This window comes from Globicephala melas, chromosome 2 (assembly GCF_963455315.2).
Source record: "Globicephala melas chromosome 2, mGloMel1.2, whole genome shotgun sequence".
In the NCBI taxonomy this organism is placed as follows: Eukaryota; Metazoa; Chordata; class Mammalia; order Artiodactyla; family Delphinidae; genus Globicephala; species Globicephala melas.
The window spans coordinates 56,442,384-56,461,661 of NC_083315.2; the positions used below are offsets into that span (position 1 = coordinate 56,442,384).

The 19,278-nt window shown below is 38.8% G+C and overlaps 1 protein-coding gene across 5 annotated transcripts in view; it reads left to right on the forward strand.

Moving 5' to 3' along the window:
• Window positions 1-19,278, forward strand: part of LOC115862920 (OTU domain-containing protein 7A) — a 398,816-nt gene that overhangs the window by 228,647 nt on the left and 150,891 nt on the right. The gene's annotated exons all lie outside the window — the stretch shown is intronic.

Consider the following 19,278-nt stretch of genomic DNA (forward strand, 5'->3'; position numbering starts at 1 on the left):
TATTAACTCCTTATCAGATATGCAGTTTACAAATATTTTCTCCCATTCCAATAGGTTGCTTTTTTATTTTGCTGATGGTTTCCTTTGCTGTGCAAATGTTTTTTAGTTTGATGTAGTCCCACTTGTTTATTTTTTATTTTCATGCCAAATCTAAAAATCGTTGCCAAGACAAATGTCAAAGATCCAACTCTCTAATTTTCTCCTGAGAGGTCTTAGGTTCCAGTCTTAAATCCATTCCGGTTGATTTTTGTATATGGTGTAAGATAGTGGTCCAGTTTCATACTTTTGCATGTGGCTGTCCAGTTTTCACAACACTATTTATTGAAGAAACTATTCTTTCCCCATTGTGTATTCTTGGCACCCCTGTTGAAATTAGTTGACCTTATACAATGCAGGTTTAGTTCTGGGCTCTCTATTCTGTTCCATTGACCTATGTGTATGCATTTATGCCAGCACCATACTGTTTTTAATACTGTCACTTTGTAATATAGTTTGAAATCAGAAAGTGGGATGCCTCTAGCTTTGTTCTTTCTCAGGATTGCTTTGGCTATTCAGGGTCTTTTGTGATTCCATACACATTTTAGGATTTTTTTCTACTTCTGTAGAAAATACCTTTGTAATTTTGATAGGGATGGCATTGAATCTATAAATGGCTTTGGGTAGTATAGACATTTTAACAATATTAATTCTCCCAACTTAATGGAATCTCTTTCCATTTATTTGTGACTTCTACAGTTTCTTTCATCAAATTCTTATAGTTTTAAGTGTACAGATCTTTCACTTCTGTGGTTAAATTTATTCCTAAATAAATGCTATTGTAATTTTCCTTTCTGATGATTTGTTGTTGGTGTATAGAAATGCAAATGATTTTGTATATTAATTTTGTATCCTGAAAATTTACTCAATTTGTTTACTAGGTCCAACAGCATTTTGGTGCAATCTTTATAAATATAATATTTTTTATACATAAGATCACGTCATCTGCAAATAGAGACAATTTTGCTTCTTCCTTCTGATTTTGATGCCTTTTATTTCTCTTTCTTGTCTAATTGCCCTTGCTAGGACATCCAGTACTATGCAGAATAAAAGTGGTGAAAGTGGGCATCCTTGTCTTGTTCCTGATCTTAGAGGAAAATCTTTCAGCTTTTCACCATTGAGTATGATGTTAGCTGTGGGCTTGCCCTATGTGGCCTTTATTATGTTGAGGTATGTTTCCTTTATCCCAATTTTGTTGAGAGTTTGTGTCATGAAATGAAGTTAACTTCTGTCAAATGCTTTTTCTGCATCTATTGAGATGATCCATTGGTGATATAGATATCCATGTTATGATATTTATTCTCCATTGCATCAATGTGATGTATCACATTGATTGACTTGTGGGTGTTGAAACATCTTTGCATCCCTGGAATAAATCCCACTTGATCATGGTGTATGATCCTTTTAATGTATTATTGAATTCAATTTTCTAGTATTTTGTTGAGGAATTTTGCATCTATGTTTATCAGGGATATTGGTCAAAAATATTCTTTTCTTGTAGTGTCCTTGTCTGGCTTTGGTATCAGGGTAATGCTGGCCTGATAAAAGGATTTTGAAAGTGTTCCTTCTCTTCTGTTTTTTTTGGAAGAGTTTGAGAAGGATTGGCATTAGTTCTGCTTTAAATGTTTGCTAGAATTCATGAGTGAGGCCATCTAGTCTTGGACTTTTCTTTGTTGGGAGGTTTTTGATTATTGATTCAGTCTCATTGCTAGTAATTAGTCTGTTCAGGTTCTCTATTTCTTCATGATTGAGTCTTGATAAGTTTTGTTTCTAGGAATTTTTCCATTTCTTCTAGGTTGTCCAATTTGTTGGCATATAATTGTTCATAGCAGCCTCTTATGATCCTTTGCATTTCTGTGGTCTCAGTTGTAATGTGTCCTCTTTAACTTAAAATTTTATTTATTTGAGTCTTCTCTTTCTTAAGTCTAGCTAAAGATTTCTCTGTTTTGTTTATCTTTTTAAAAAACAGCTCTAAATTACCTTTATTTTTTTCTATTGTTTTTCTGGTTTCTATTTTATTTATTTCCACTCTGATATTTGTTATTTCTTTCCTTCTACTATGGGCTTACTTTTAGTCCTTTTCTAGTTCCTTGAGGTGTAGAGTTAGGTTATTTAATTGAGATCTTTCTTTTTTCTTAATTTAAGCATTTATCATTAAAAAGGTCCCTCATAGAACTGCTTTTACAGCAAATCATAAGTTTTGGTGTGTTGTGTTTCCATTTTCATTTGTTTCAAGATTTTCTTTATTTCTCTTTTGATTTCTTCTTTGACTCATTGGTTGTTCAGGAACATGTTTTTAAATCTCCACATATTTGTGAATTTTCCAGTTTTCTTGTAATTGATTTCTAGTTTCATACCAATGTGGTCACAAATGATACATAGCATGATTTCAGTCTTTTTTAATTTTTTAAGACTTCTTTTGTGGCCTAACGTATGATCTATCCTGGAGAATGTTCCATGTGCACTTGAGAAGAATGTGTGATCTGTTGCTGTTGGATGGGATGTTCTGTGTATGTCTGTTAGGCTTATGTGTTCTAAAGTATGTTTAAATCCAGATGTTCCTTTATTGTTTTTTATCTAGATGATTTATCCATTGTTAAAAGTGTGATCCTGAAGTGCCCTGCAATTATTGTTTTGCTGTGTATTTTTCTCCCTTCAGATCTGTTAATATTTGCTTTATATATTTAGGTCCTCCTATGTTGGGTACATAGTTATTTACAAATGTTATGTCCTCTTGATGAATTGACCCCTTTATCATCATATAATAACCTTCTTTGTCTTTTGTTACCATTTTTGACTTAAAGTGGTTTTTGTCTAAGTATGGCTACCCCAGCTTTCTTTTGGTTTCCACTTGAATGGCATATCTTCTTTATCCCTTCATTTTCAGACTATGTATGTCCTTAAAACTGAAGTGAATCTCTTATAGGCAATGTATAGTTGGGTGTTGTTTTTTCATCCATTCAACTACTCTTTGGATTGGAGAACTTAGTCCATTTACATTCAAAGTAATCATTGATAGATAGAGACTTTTGCCATTTTGTTCATTGTTCCCTGGTTTCTTAAAAAAAATTCCTTTGTTCCTTTCTTCCTCTTTTTCTGGCTTCCATTATGATTTGATGATTTTCTATAATGGTATTCTTTTTTTTTTACTTTATCTTTTTGCATATCTACTGTAGGCTTTTGCCTTGTGGTTACCATGAGGGTTACATAAAACTTATTGTATTTATAATAGTCTATTTTAAGCTCAAACAACTTAACTTTGAACACATGCAAAAGCTCTACATTTTTACACTCCTCCACATTTCATATTTTTTGTCAAAATTTCTTTATACTTCTGTATCCATTAACAAATTATTATAGTTGTAGTTATTTTTAATACTTTTGTCTTTAAACCTTTATGATAGAATTATACGTGATTTACCTACCACCATTACAAAATTAGCATATTCAAAATTTAACTTTATATTTACCTCTACTAGTGAGTTTTATACTTCATATATTTTATGTTACTAATTAGCATTCTTTTGTTTCATCTTGAAGAATTCCCTTTAACATTTCTTGTAAAGCTGGTCAAATGGTAATGAAAGTGTTCAACTTTTGTTTGTCTGGAAAACTCTTTATCTCTCCTTCAATTCTGAAGGACAACTTTGCTGGGTAGAGTATTTTTGGATGGCAGTTTTTGCCTCTCAGCTCTTTGAATAGCATCCCACCCCTTTCTGGCCTGCAAGTTTCTGCTGAAAAATTTGCTGATAGTCTTATAGAGATTCCCTTGTACGTAACACATTGCTTTTCTCTTGCTGCTCTTAAGATTCTCTCCTTGTCTTTAACTTTTAACGGTTTCATTATAATATGTCTCAGTGTGGGTCTATTTGGATTGAGCTTGTTTACAACTCTCTGGGCTTCCTGGATCTGGATGTTCTTTTCCCTACATTAGGGTAGTTTTCAGCCATTATTTCTTTGAATAAACTTTCTGCCCCTTTCTCTTCCTTCTTCTCAAACCCCTGTAATGTGTAATTGATCCTCTTGATTGTATCCCCCAAAAATCTCTTCACTCTTTTTCATTCTTTTTTCTTTTTGCTCCTCTGATTTGATGAATGCCCTGCTCTGTCTTCTGGTTCATTGATCCTTTCTTCTATTTGATGTAGTCTGATGTTGACCCTCTCTACTGAATTTTTCAGTTCAGTTACTGTATTCTTTAGATCTGTGATTTCTGCTTGGTACTTTTTTATATTTTCTCTTTGTTGAAATTCTTACTTTGTTCAGGTGTTGCTCTCTTGACCTCGGTGAGCAACTTTATGGCCATTATTTGGAATTCTCTATGATGTAAATCACTTATCTCCATTTCATTAAGATCTCTTTCTGGAGATTTATGTTGTTCTTCTGTTTGAAACATATTCTTCTATTTATTCATCTTCCTTGACTCTCTGTGTTAGTTTCTGTGCATTAGATAAAACAACCACCTCCCCCAGTCTTGGCAGGGTGGTCTTGTGTAGTTAGATGAATCTTACCATTCAGCCCAGCCTAAGCTTTTAATTGTCTCTCAAAACTTGGTGATTTTTCCAAGCTGCCTTTTTGTTCTTAGTGGCTCCCAGAAGTTGAGAATGTGCCAAGACCTGTCAGTGTTCCAAGGGAAGGATCATAGTTAGCACCTAGATGCAGGCCAATTAGAAGCTGGACCCACAGGCACCTGCTGGGGAAGTATATAGTTAAGGTCCTTCCAGAGACAAACTTAGAGAAGAGCCATTTTTTCCTGCTCCCTCTGTGCCAAGCCTGGGTATGTAGCTATGGTGTGTGTGTGTGTGTGTGTGTGTGTGTGTGTTGGGGTGAGGTGGAGGTGGGGGGTGCTCCTGTACCCATTAAGAACTGTTTCTTCATTTGCTACAGTCCTGTGGGACTTATGAATGTAAGTCCTATTGGCTATCAGAGTGAGGAGATCCTGGGGTCCATTCCTCATTCAGCAGCCACAAAATATGGGGCTCTAGGCATGTGTACAAGTCCCTTTCAGGGAAATATTGGTGTCTTGGTTTTATTGTTGGAGCCGGCTGGAGGAAGAAGGTGGGGGAGGTGTCCATCAGTTTCCCAGTCTCTGGGGAAGATTACTTCCAACCCCTAGATACCTTCTCTCCCTCAAGTAGCAGCTTTTAAAATACTCAGATAGGGCTTCCCTGGTGGTGCAGTGGTTGAGAGTCCACCTGCCGATGCAGGGGACACGGGTTCGTGCCCTGGTCCAGGAAGATCCCACATGCCGCAGAGCAGCTAGGCCCGTGAACCATGGCCACCGTGCCTGCGTATCCGGAGCCTGTGCTCCGCAATGGGAGAGGCCACAACAGTGAGAGGCCCATGTACCACAAAAAAATAAAAATTAAAAAAAAAATTAATAAAATATGCAGATAAACCCCTTTCAGGGAAAGACTGAGAGAGTGGCATTTTAGCTTTTGTTCCCTCTGTACCGGGCCTTGGGATGATAACCTGTTAAGAACTACTTCATGTTCTCTAGTCCTATGAAATTCATGAGTGGAAGCCCTGTTGGCTCTCAGATCCAGACAATCCAGGGACCTATCCCTCAGGTGGCAGCCATAGAAGCTGGGGTGCAGATGAGGCTACAAGCTCCTCCACGGAGATACTGGTGACTTGGAGTGGGCTGGAGGGAGAAGATGGATAGGGTGTGTGCCAGCTTCCTAGGTCTTCAGGAAGCATCATAGCTGGCCCCTAGATGCATGCTAAATTAGAAGCCTGGCCCTCAGGCAGCAGCTTTTAAAGTACACAGATAAACAGACCCCTTTCAGGCAAAGACTGGGAGATGGACGTTTTTGCTTCTCCCTCTGCACTGAGTCCTGGTGGTGAGGGGATATATACAGTGAGGTGCCCATTAAGAACTGCTTCTTTGTTTGCTATAGTCTTGTGGGTCTCCTGGATACAAGCCCCACTGGCTTTCACATCTAGGTGTTTGGAGGGGTCCATTTCTCAGATGGGAGTATTAAAATTTGAGGAGCTAATGTGGGGTCCAAACCCTTTGCTTCTCAGGAAGAAGCTGGGGGTTAGGGATTCCCCTCCCAAATGTATGACACAGTGCTAAGGTAGGGTTTATGGCAGGATTGTGTCTTAGCCTTTTTTTCCTGTTTCAATGTGGGTATTTTCTTGTTCACTGGATATGTGAGTCACATGATTTATTTCTGGATCTCTCTCAGAGGGCATTGCTCTGTGTTTAGTTGTACTTTCAGTGCATCTGTGGAAGGGGGGGGTGCTCCAAAGACTCCTGTGTTGCCATCTTAGTTAACTCACCTAGGCAAAGATTTTTTTAGATATGACCAAAACCAAAAACATGATTCATAACAGAAAAAATGATAAATTGGACTTCATCATAATTAAAAACTTCTTTTTATAGTGTTAAGAAAACTAAAAGATAAACCACACGTTGGAAGACAGTACTTGCAAACCATAGATCTAATAAAGGTTTTGTTTCTAAAATGTGTGTATGGAACTCTCAAAACTCAATTAAAAATAAAACTACCCATCTTATTCTACTTGCTTTATCACATGTATTTTCTCTCCATTCTTCTCTCTACCCATCAATCCATCTAATTTTTCATGTATTTTGAAATAAGTTGCAGATATGTCACTTACATTTTACCTTAAATACCATTGACTAGGGTGCAATATTTGTTTATGCTTCTTTTTTAAGTAAAATCCATGCAATAAATGCACAAACCTTATGTGTACCACTAACAAATTTTGCAAAATGCACACACTTGTGTGACCCAAACTGTTAACAAAATATAAAGTACTACCATGGTTTCAGAAAGTTCCCTCACTCCTTTTCCTAGTCAAAACTCATCCCCACATCTCCCCAACCCCCAGTGACCATTGTTCCAACTTTTTTCCATCTTGATTGGTTTTGCTTGTTCCATAACCTCACAAAAATCAAATCATCAGTATGTGCTGTTTTTGTGTCTGTTAATCTCACTGAGAATGATTTTGAGATTCATTTGTGTTGTGCATCCGTGTAGTTCATTTCATTGCTGAGCGGTCTTGCAATTATGTGTATATACCACAGTTCATTTATTTGTTCACTGTTTGATGGGCATCTGAGTGGTTTCCAGATCTGGCTATTATGAATAAAACTGCTACAAACATTCTTGTACAAGTCTTTTTATGGATATGTGATTTCATTTTTCTTGGATAAATACATAGGAGTAGCTATCTAGGATCATAGGTAGATATAGCTGGATCATAGGTGGGTATGTGTTCAGTTTTAGAGAAACTGCAGGACCTTTTCATATAATGTTTGTACTGTTTTACACTCCCACTGTAATGGTGCATGAGAGTTCCAGTTGCTCCATAATTTTGCCAACACTTGGTACTGTTGTCTTCTTTACTTCAGCCATTCTGGTGCACATGTAATGATATCCTGCAGCACTTCTTCTTAAAATTAGGAATGTTTATGTCATCAAAGTCTAGTTTCATGGTGTATTTGTTATGCATTGCTACATACTGAATAATCCCAAAATTTAGCAGCTTAAACCAGCAATCATATATCTTCTCACACCATTTCTGAGGACTAAGAACCCAGGCATGGCTTAGCTGTGTAGTCCTGGCTCTGTCTTTCATGAGGTTGCAGTCAAGTTGGGGTTATGTCATCTGAAGCTTGACGGGCTGGGGGATCTGCTCCAGGCTCCTCACATGGTAGCCGGCAGGTCTCCACTCTTCACTGGCGCTTATTGGGGGACATCAGTGTCTCACTACATGCCTGAGTATCCTCAGAAGATGTGAGTTGATTTAGAAAGAGAGACAGAGGGAGAGGGATAGAGGGACCCCAAGGTGGAAACCACAGTATTTCACAATGTAATCTTGGATGAGACATCCCATCACTTCTGCCATATCTGGGTACACAAACCAACCCTGGTAGAATGTGGAGGGGATGGCACAAAGGTGTAAGTAACAGTAGGTAGGATCTCTGGGGGGCTGTCTTGGAGTCTTGCTACCATACATGGAAGAAGATAGAAACAGCTACTGGCAGGGGAGGGAAATTGTTGTCAGGGCTGATTGGAATATCAATCAGCTGAAGTGTTTCTGTGAAATTTGCTGAAGTTGGTTAGACTATCCTGTATCCAAGTTCTAGTCCACCACTTCCTGGCCTGCTAGGATCACTGGACAAAGGAGTTTAAATCTGAGCCTCAGTTTCTACAGATGTAAAATGGTGGTGTGATTAAATGAAATCATGTATGTACAGCACCAAGCACATAAAAGGGTCCCAGTAGAGGGCAATTATCAATACTTCATACACATGGCAGTTTCATGCCCTTCACACAATGTAATTTTATTTCATTTCAGTGTTGAGGACTAGATGTGCCAAAGTCCATCTGGAAAGATCCCAATGGACTACTGATAAGCCTTTGGAAAAGACCAGTTTCAGATTCATTTTCTTTTTATTTCCTGATATTTAGGAAGTTTTATTCTATCACTGTGTATCATTTGCCTTATTAGTCATGGTTGTTCCTCTAACAGTTTGTTGTGAACTGTTAATGTTTATGTCATGATTTTGGAGCTATTAGCATACTTCCCTCTTCTTCTTGCCAGAATTATTTTGGTGATAATAATCAGGCCTATAAGAATAAAGACCATTGCTTTTAATTTGGTATTAAATTTGGACTTAAAATGAATCATAATAGACTAATTTAAAAGGTACAAGTGTATAAAACTACATACTTATTTATATTTTTATATTTATAAATATGCTATTTATATTTTGTTGCATATTAATAACTTTTTCCCCACTTTTTAATAGTTCATTTCTTTTTAATAAGTAAAGCATGCACATAATACAAACCCTAACAGGGACAAAATGCTGTTCAGTGGAAAGCGTCTCCATCTCCCCTTGCTCCCATTCTTCTAGTTTCTATCCCCAGACGCTTTTAAAATCAAATGTATTCTAAGTAGCCACCTAACATGTCACATTGTGCAACACCTGGTACGAAGTCAGTTACAAAGGATTTGCAATTTAAAACCAAAAAAATAATGCTTTAAAGGTTCTTATTGAAGTACTGTATGCACATAGAAATTACAAAAATTATAAGTATACAGTCTAATGAATTCTCATACTTCATCACTGATAACCATCACTGATAACAAATCAAAAACTATGACATTATCAGTAGCCCGTAAGTCCCTTTCTTTCCCTCTTCCTGTCACTAACCTTCCTTCTCCCCACAGGTAACCACAACCATGGCTTCTAATACCTTAGATTAGTTTTTTTCTGTTCTTGAACTTTGTACACGTGGAATCATACAATATATATTCTTGTGTGTCTGGCTTCTTTTGCATATAGATGGAGATGGAGAGAGATAGAGACAGAGAGAGAGAGAGAGATCCGTCTTTCCAGGGTTATTGATTATGTTAAGTCTTTCCAAAGAACAACCTTTTGGCTTTATTAATTATTTCTATTGTTAGTTGTCTATTTCTTGAAGTTCTGGTCTTATCTTTATAAATGCTTACTATATTTGGTTATAGTTCTATCAACTCACTGATTTTTCTTTGTTTTAACCATTTTTTTTCCTTTTTCTCCTTCCTTTGTTATCTTTTGGTTTAAATTGCTATTCTTTTAAACTAATTAACATGGATACTTCCATCAGGGATTGGCAAATTTTTCTGCAAAAGGACAGATAGTAAACACACTAGGCTTTGCAAGCCATGTATGGTCTCTGTCACATTCTTTTTTAACTATTTAAAAATGTAAAAGCTGTTCTTACCCCGTGCATCGCACAAAAACAGGCAGGCTGGAATTGGCCTACGGGCCATAATTTGCCAACCCCCAACTTAGGTTATTGATGTTCAGTTCAACCTCTTCTTTTCATGTATTTATATTGAAGGCTAGACATTTCTGCTAAATTCCCAAGCTTTTGAAAATTTTCTATTTATCTTTTTGTCGTTGATTTCTAACACACACACAAAACAAGACAAGGGCAAGCACTGACTGACTCATCTGGTAAAGATACAACAAACCACCTTTGGATTCAGTTTATTACTTACATAGACAGTGAAAGGAAGAGTAGCCAGAGGTGCCAGGCCCTAGGTCCTCATCGCTCACACCAAAAAGGGCAACACCGAAAAGCTGGAGCCACATGTCTGCAGTGTGAGGCATGGGATTCCCATGGCTGAGGAGCCGACTATAGGCTGCATTTAAATCTATACTAATTTCATCGTCTTGTTCTGAAGAAGCACTTTGTTCAAACCTCCAACTGTGATTGTGGACGTGTATATTTCTCCTTTATTTCCTGTTGGCTTTTGCTTTGTATACTTTGAGATTAAGTACATTCAGTCTTGTCACATCTTCCTATTGGACTGACTCCTTTAGAATGATAAACACTTTTTCTTCTAACTTTATTAAAATTTTATTTTCCTTAAAATCTACTTTTCCAAAATGAGTATTTCTACGTTAGCTTTCATTTGGTTAGTGTTTGCACATATGTTTTTCTATCTTTTTACTTTCAACCTTCCTGACACCTTGTATTTAAGATGTAGCTCTTCTAAGCAATATATAATTAGGGTTTTTTTTTCATCCAGTCTGATAATCTATCTATAACATGGAGTATTTCGTTTACCTACACTGGATGTGATATATTTGGTTAGAGATCTAACATTGCACTTTTTCTGTTTTTCCAATCTGTTCTTTGTTCCCTTTTTCCATCCTTCTTGGCTTATTTTGTATAAATCAAAATGTTTATTATCAATTTTCCCCTTCTAGTTTATTAGCCATGCATCCCTTCCTATTCTTTTAGCAGTTACTATAGAGATTATAACATGCATCCTCGACAACAGAGTTCCCCTTAAATTAGTGCCTCTATGACACTTCAGATAGTTCAAGGAATTTAGAATTTAACTCCATTTACCCCCTCCTGTCTTTCATGCTAATGCTGTCCCGTAATTTGATTCTATTTTAAACCCCATAAAGCAAACATTATTCTCTATGGAGTCAGTACTCCTTTAGACATTTAGAAACTTTCCACTGCTCTTTATTCTTTCCTGTACCTCTGGGCTTCAATCTGGGATCATTTCCTTCTGTCTAAAGAACACCCTTAAGTATTTTCCTTACTGTGGTCCACTAGCAATAAATGCTCTCAGACTTTGTTTACCTGGATTTTTTTAAATTTTGCTTTTACTTTTGGAAGATAATTTTTACAAGATATAAGGATCTAGACTGGCATTTGTTTTCTTTCAGCCCTTTGAATATATCATTCCATCTTCTTCTGGACTTCATTATTCCATTGAGAAGTCAATGTCTATCTCCTTATTGCTCATTTGAAGGTAATGTGTCTTTTTTCTCTTCCTGGTTGTAAAATTCTGTTCTTCATCTTAGGTTTCCAGCAGTTCTATTAAAATGTGCCTACTTGTGTTTTCCTTCTGTTTTTCCTCCTTGGGGTTCATACCGCTTCTGAATCTGTGGCTTGGTATCTTTCATTAATTTCAGAAAATTCTGTCATTGTCTTTTTAAAAATATTGCTTCTGTCCCATCCTCTATACTGTATTCTTTCTTTCTAGGACTCAATTATATGTATTTTGGATCTGATGCTCCTTGTCTGTGCTTATGCTTATGCACTTACACTTATATTTCTCATCCACCACCCTCCCACTCCCACTTTGACTGTGCATGCATATGTGTATGTGTGTGTCTGTATGTACACATGCACACACAAGCTTCAGACTGGAGTTTTCCTTCTGACCTGTCTTCCAGTTTATTAATTCTCTTTATGTGTGTACCAAGTCAGCTCTCAAACATACCCATTGAGCTCTTATTTTTAGTTATTCTATTTTTCAGTTCCAGAGGGTCCACTTGGCTTATTTTATATTTCCCAGTTCTCTGCCAAAATTCTTTAATTTCAACATATTTGTTATAATTATTTTAAAATATATGTTTGTCTAGATCTCCTGTTTTTCTGTTCCTGCTGTTTGATTTTCTGTTATTTTTCTGTCCTGTCTTAATTTCTCATAATCCTGATCATTTTAACAAATGCTGGATATTGGAATAGATATTAAAATTTTGCGATACAAATTTAGGCTCTGGTTTATCATTTTCCAGAGGTGATTCAACTTGTTTATTTCAGGCAGTTTGGATGGGGATATTAGCAATGCAAGACCACTTTAATGAGAGAATCAGAGATTTAAGTGATCTGAAGTTGGACTTATTTCTATACTATGACTGCTCTACTTCTAGTTCACTCTGACTCTTGGGATACCATCCTTTCAATTCCCAGCTGAAAGCCCAGGGTGTTGACCAAGGTCTGTTCTTCTCCATGGGCCCTGAATTCTAGTTTTTGCCTTCCCAGATCCAGATTTGTTGAAAGTTCTGCTCACCTTTTCAGCCTCTTAGCCACTGCTCTCATCATTGGTGATACCCGCAGTGGGGAAAGTGGCTCTCAGTGCAAGGCTCACCTCTCCTATCTTCAGCCTCCTCCCAGATCTTAGCTTTAAAATTCTTCACTGCCCTTGTATTCTCTGATGTCACCTAACAGCCTTCTTTCTTACATTTTGCCACGTTTTCTAGTTATTCCAATGTGAGTGTTGGTCTGAAACAACCTAGTCCTCCATTGCCAGAAACAAAACTCCCAAGTATGGTTTGAGTTTGTTTACTGTGATATCACTGATCAATGCTTCAGTATTAGAATAAGCATGCAGTAGTTTTGTATATGATATTTTTTAATCAAAGAATCCCAAACTGGCTGATGTCAGCATTATATAGCTATTCTTGAAATAGAATAGTATTACTTAACTCACATGTGGAAAAGGGTGGTTGTAAATATTACCTATTTAATCTCCAGATGGACTACTGCCTTCCAAAACAGAAGTTGTACACTAGACAGTTAATGTGACAGATGTCAACATCAGCTATGTAGCTTTACAGGATTGTTGTTTACACAGATGAATTGTGTACAGGATGTATAATTCCATTGTTGTTAGATGTCATACATTTTGGCAGTAAAGGGAACTTTTCAAAACCACGAACACAGATTGTCTGCCATGGTTTACATTTTACAAGTAATGTTAGAAAATTCAGTTCATTTTGTTAGCCATCTACATTCTGACCAATTTATTTTAAAGAACTCCATGTACCAACAGTACTAAGTGACTTCCCATGTTGAGAGGAATTTGACACGTTTCCAACTCTCTACTTCTGTGCGTTTGTGTGTGTGTGTGTTTATAACTGGACGCCTCTAAAAGCCTACCCCAGGTCTGCAGCACTTTGTATCTCCCTGAGGCTAAAATCAACTTGCCAGGGCTTTGCAAGTGAAGATGGTAAAATAGTAAAGTTTCACAATAACTCTGTGGATCTAGCAAGAGGTGCTGATGTGAAATCTAGGTTATTCTGCATTTGCTTGGGCCGAACATTGCAAGCCAAGAGCATCCATGACTGGAATATTAGGATGTATGTGGACCACTGGATTCAAACCGGTGATTTTGGTGGAGGCTTATCTAGATGTTTAACTTTGGTTGAGATAAATGAACTGTGTTCTTAATAATGTTCTTCTGTAATGGAGACTGGACTCTAAGAATATCCAGAAAGGCCCACTGATGTTGATACTGGCGCTGCTCCCATGGTGTGACATTCATGGGTTCCCCATAGCCGCCACGGAGATAGCTCAGTACTGGGGGCGTGAGCCTCATCCTTCATCACTTCCTGCCCATGTGCAACCAGCACAGTCTTTCTCGTGGTTGGAGAAAGGCAGTGGGGTGGGAGGAGGGCCCTACTCCAGAACCAAGGCTGGCAGACTCTTCATGCAGCACTGGGGCAACCACACGGGAGTGTAGCTATCGGAGTTCCTGACTTAAGTAATGGAATGTTTGGCCCGAGGCATAGATTAAGCCCTTCCAGAAAACGAGTCTGAAAAACTAACTGATCGTTCTCCACTTTCAACAGTTCATTCCGTGATTTCAAGCCTCAGTTCCCAGCAGATTTGTGATGGGGGTGGGTGAGCATGAAGGTGCCCCAGCCGTGCAGGGTCCACACTGCTGGTGTGCGTGCACATTTAGAACTGCCCCCGGCCCCGCCCCTTCAGGATGCAGGCTCAGAGGCTACCGAGGAGCATCAGTCATCTGCTCATCTGGGCCTGGGTGGGGCACTCAGAGGAGGGCAGCTTGGGTTTCAAATTCAGGCAGCCCCACGCGACTGAATGCATGCGTGGCTGCAGTCCCTAGCGCACCCCTGTGCATCCAGTGCATCCCCCACATCCTTCACGATTCAGCGACCCTTCATGTCTGTGGCTGCCCTGAGGGAGACAGAGTAATAGCTGCCCCCCAGGAGGCTAAGTGTGTACATGCAACAGTACACACACACACACGCACTGCACAGTCACCATCCATACCCACCACACACACACACAGACACACACACACACACACCACACAACATATTCACCCTGCACACCCACTGTTCAACCCCTGCCAGACAGCACACACGCTAATCACATAATACACATCACACACGCGACACGTGCACACATCTCATGTTCATACATATATCTCACATGCATGCACACTTTACATGGGTGTGCATGCCCCTTTGTGCACACACACTGTGCACTCAGATCTCACATGCACACCACACACAATGTGCACACACAACATACAACATACGTATCATGCACCAGTCACACCACACATGCTATGCAATCTGGGACATAATACACCACACACACCATACAAGCCATACATACCACACATGCAAAACACCCCCTCACCCCCACCACAAATGCATGCAGAGTCTACACACAGACCTCACACATGCCACACAGCACAACACATGGCATACACTCACTGCACATGCACATGCCATAGACAGAAACCCATACCCACTCCACCCCCACCCAACAAATAACTCGCACATGCACAATACACCCCATGCACACAACACACACACAGGACACACGAGCGTACTCTGCACCATGAATCTGTCAGCCCTTTCTCTGCCTCTGCCTTTGATCCTGTGTCCTGGCCCCTCCCTGTCCCCTCTGACCACTCCCCAAGGGCCCTGTGTGAACAAGAGCAGAGTAAGGGCCTCATCTGGACAGAAAGAGGAAAAGAATAGGTTGTAAATGTTTCAGTTGGGATTGAAAACATGTATATATATTATAAATATATAATATATACATATGTATATTTTAAAATGATACACACACATAACTTTTGTGCTTATGTACAATTTGCTGTTTCTGGACCTTAAGAATTCAATTTGTGTCTCTCTACCATAGTGACAGGTAATTTGGGAAACACACAGAACATAGAATATAAAATCTGAATGTAATATGTACATAAAACTTGTCCACACTGGCTCTTGTTCTTGGGCCCCTGGGGCCCCATTTGTCTTCCTTCTCACTTCCCAGGCAACAGGAAGTTGTGGTCCAGAGAGTGAGCATTTTACACACCTGGGTTCCAGGTGGGGCTACATTCCTTGCACCTGTGTGAGCTTACCATGCGGCTTGATTTCTTTAAGCTGTTTGGTTTTCTTCAAAGCCAAAGCAGACATCACCATCATCATCCTGTCTACAGCGGGACTGTCATGAGTATTAAAGGAGATGTCAGGTGTAAAGTAGCACAATTCCTGACACATAGTAGGTATATGCAAATCCCTCCCGTCACAAACAAACTCAAAAGCAAAGAAACAGACAAATATAGAAGATTGGGCCTTCTCCTGTGGCTCGTACATTCTAGCCACACTGAACCCCCAGGCCGGAGCCCCGTCCTCAGCACTCCTCAGCTGCCTCCCTCCTGTGCTGCCCTGCATCCCTCCTCAGCTGCCTCCCTCCTGTGCTGCCCTGCATCCCTCCTCAGCTGCCTCCCTAACCTGCTCCTCATGGTCTTGCTCACAGAAGCTTCTGGCTGCTGCGAAGGCTCACTCGGGCCTGACAGTCTCAGGCAGGACCTGCTTTCCAGTCCACCAGCCCATCTAAAGCCCAACGAGTGGAGGTGAGGGGCGAGGCTTTGTCTGCCTGGGCTTGGTGCTTGACCCGGCCCTGGGCGCCCTCCCCTGGATTCCCCAGTGGGAGCCACACGTTGTTCTCCCAACCCATGTTTCTGGCCACCTGCATGAGCCAGTTCCTGACTCCGTGCACCTTAGGTAAAGCTCTCCTTTACGTGCTGCCCTGGCAGTTGTTTGCAAGCTTTTTTCTTTTTTCTTTTTTTAAATTCTTTTCCATTGTGGTTTATTACAGGATATTGAATAGAGTTCCCTGTGCTATATAGTAGGACAGTGTTGTTTATCTATTTTGTACATAGTAGTTGGTATCTGCTAATCCCAAACTCCTAATTTATCCCTCCTCCACTCCTTTTCCCCTTTGGTAACCATAAGTTTGTTTTCTATGTCTGTGAGTCTGTTTCTGTTTTGTAAATAAGTTCATTTGTATCATATTTTAGATTCCACATATAAATGATACCATATGATATTTGTCTTTCTCTGTCTGACTTACTTCACTTAGTGTGATTATCTCTAGGTCCATACATGTTGCTGCAAATGGCATTATTTCATTCTTTTTTATGGTGAATATTCCATTGTCTATATATACCACATATTTTGTATCTATTAATCTGCTGTTGGACATTTAGGTTGCTTCGATATCTTGGCTATTGTAAATAGTGCTGCAACGAACATTGGGGTGCATGTATCTTTTCAACTTACAGTTTTCTCTGGATATATGCCCAGAAGTGGGATTACTGGATCATATGGTAACTCTATTTTTAGTTTTTTCAGGAACCTCCATACTGTTCTCCATAGTGGCTGTACCAATTTATATTCCCACCAAGAGTGTAGGAGGGTTCCCTTTTCTCCACACCCTTTCCAGCATTTATTGTTTGTAGATTTTTTTTGATGATGGCCATTCTGACTGGTGTGAGGTGATATCTCATTGTAGTTCTCTGATAATTAGTGATGTGGAGCATCTTTTCATGCGTCTGTTGGTCATCTGTATGTCTTCTTTGGAGAAATGTCTATTTAGGTTTTCTGCCTATTATTTGATTGGGTTGTTTGAGTTTTTGTTATTGAGTTGTGTGAGCTGTTTGTGTATTTTGGAAATTAAGCCCTTATCAGTCACATCATTGCAGGCTTTTTTTTGAATGTGGTTTGTTTCTTTTTTTAACATCTTTATCGGAGTATAATTCCTTTACAAAGGTGTGTTTATAACAAAGTGAATCAGCTATACATGTACATATATCCCTGTATCTTCTCCCTCTTGTGTCTCCCTCCCACACACCCAATCCCACCACTCTAGGTGATCACAAAGCAACAAGCTGATCTCCCTGTGCTATGTGGCTGCTTCCCACTAGCTATCGGTTTTACATTTCGTAGTGTATATATATGTCCGTGCCACTCTCTCACTTTGTCCCAACTTACCCTTCCCTCTCCCTGTGTCCTCAAGTCCATGCTCTACATCTGCATCTTTGATCCTGTCCTGCCCCTAGATTGTTCAGAATTTTTTTTTTTAGATTCCATATATATGTGTTAGCATAGGGTATTTGTTTTTCTCTGTCTGACTTACTTCACTCTGTATGACAGACTCTAGGTCCATCCACCTCATTACAAATAACTCAATTTCATTTCTTTTTATGGCTGAGTAATATTCCATTGTATATATGTGCCACATCTTCTTTATCCATTCATCTGTCGATGGACACATACATTGCTTCCATGTCCTGGCTATTGTAAATAGAGCTGCAATGAACATTGTGGTACATGACTCTTTTTGAATTATGGTTTTCTCAGGGTATATGCCCAGTCGTGGAATTGCTGGGTCATCTGGTAGTTCTATTTTTAGTTTTTTAAGGAACCTCTGTACTGTTCTCCATAGTGGCTGTATCAACTTACATTCCCACCAACAGTGCAAGCGTATTCCCTTTTCTCCACAGCCTCTCCAGCATTTACTGTTAGTAGATTTTTGGATGATGGCCATTCTGACTGGTGTGAGGTGATACCTCATTGTAGTTTTGATTTGCATTTCTCTAATGATTAGTGATGTTGAGCATCCTTTCATGTGTTTGTTGGCAATTTGTATATTTTCTTTGGAGAAATGTCTATTTAGGTCTTCTACCCATTTTTGCATTGGGTTGTTTGTTTTTTTTTGATATTGAGCTGCATGAGCTGCTTGTAAGTTTTGGAGATTAATCCTTTATCAGTTGTTTTATTTGCAAATATTTTCTCCCAATCTGAGGGTTGTCTTTTCATCTTGTTTATGGTTTCCTTTGCTGTGCAAGAGCTTTTAAGTTTCATTAGGTACCATTTGTTTATTTTTGTTTTTACTTCCATTTCTCTAGGAGGTGGGTCAAAAAGGATCTTTCTGTGATGTATGTCATAGAGTGTTCGGCCTATGTTTTCCTCTAAGAGTTTTATAGTGTCTAGCCTTACATTTAGGCCTTTAATCCATTTTGAGTTTATTTTTGTCTATGGTGTTAGGGAGTGTTCTAATTTCATTCTTTTACAAGTGGCTGTCCAGTTTTCCCAGCACCACTTATTGAAGAGGCAGTCTTTTCTCCATTGTATATTCTTGCCTCCTTTGTCAAAAATAAGGTGACTATATGTGCATGGGTTTATCTCTGGGCTTTCTATCCTGTTCCATTGATCTACCTTTCTGTTTTTATGCCAGTACCATACTGTCTTGATTACAGTAGCTTTGTAGCATAGTCTGAAATCCGGGAGACTGATTCCTCCAGCTCCATTTTTCTTTCTCAAGATTGCTTTCGCTATTTGGGTGCTTTTGTGCTTCCATACAAATTGTAAAATTTTTTGTTCTAGTTCTGTGAAAAATGCCATTGGTAGTTTGATAGGGATGGCATTGAATCTGTAGATTGCTTTGTGTAGTATAGTCATTTTCAGTGTTGATTCTTGCAATCCAAGTACATGGTATATCTCTCCATCTGTTGGTTTCATCTTTAATTTCTTTCATCAGTGTCTTATAGTTTTCTGCATACAGGTCTTTTGTCTCCTTAGGTAGGTTTATTCCTAGATATTTTATTCTTTTTGTTGCAATGGTAAATGGGAGTGTTTCCTTAATTTCTCTTTCAAATTTTTCATCATTAGTGTATAGGACTGCAAGAGATTTCTGTGCATTAATTTTGTATCCTGCTACTTTACCAAATTCATTGATTAGCTCTAATAGTTTACTGGTTGCATCTTTAGGATTCTCTATGTATACTATCATGTCATCTGCAAAGAGTGACAGCCTTACTTCTTCTTTTCCAATTTGGATTCCTTTTATTTCTTTTTCT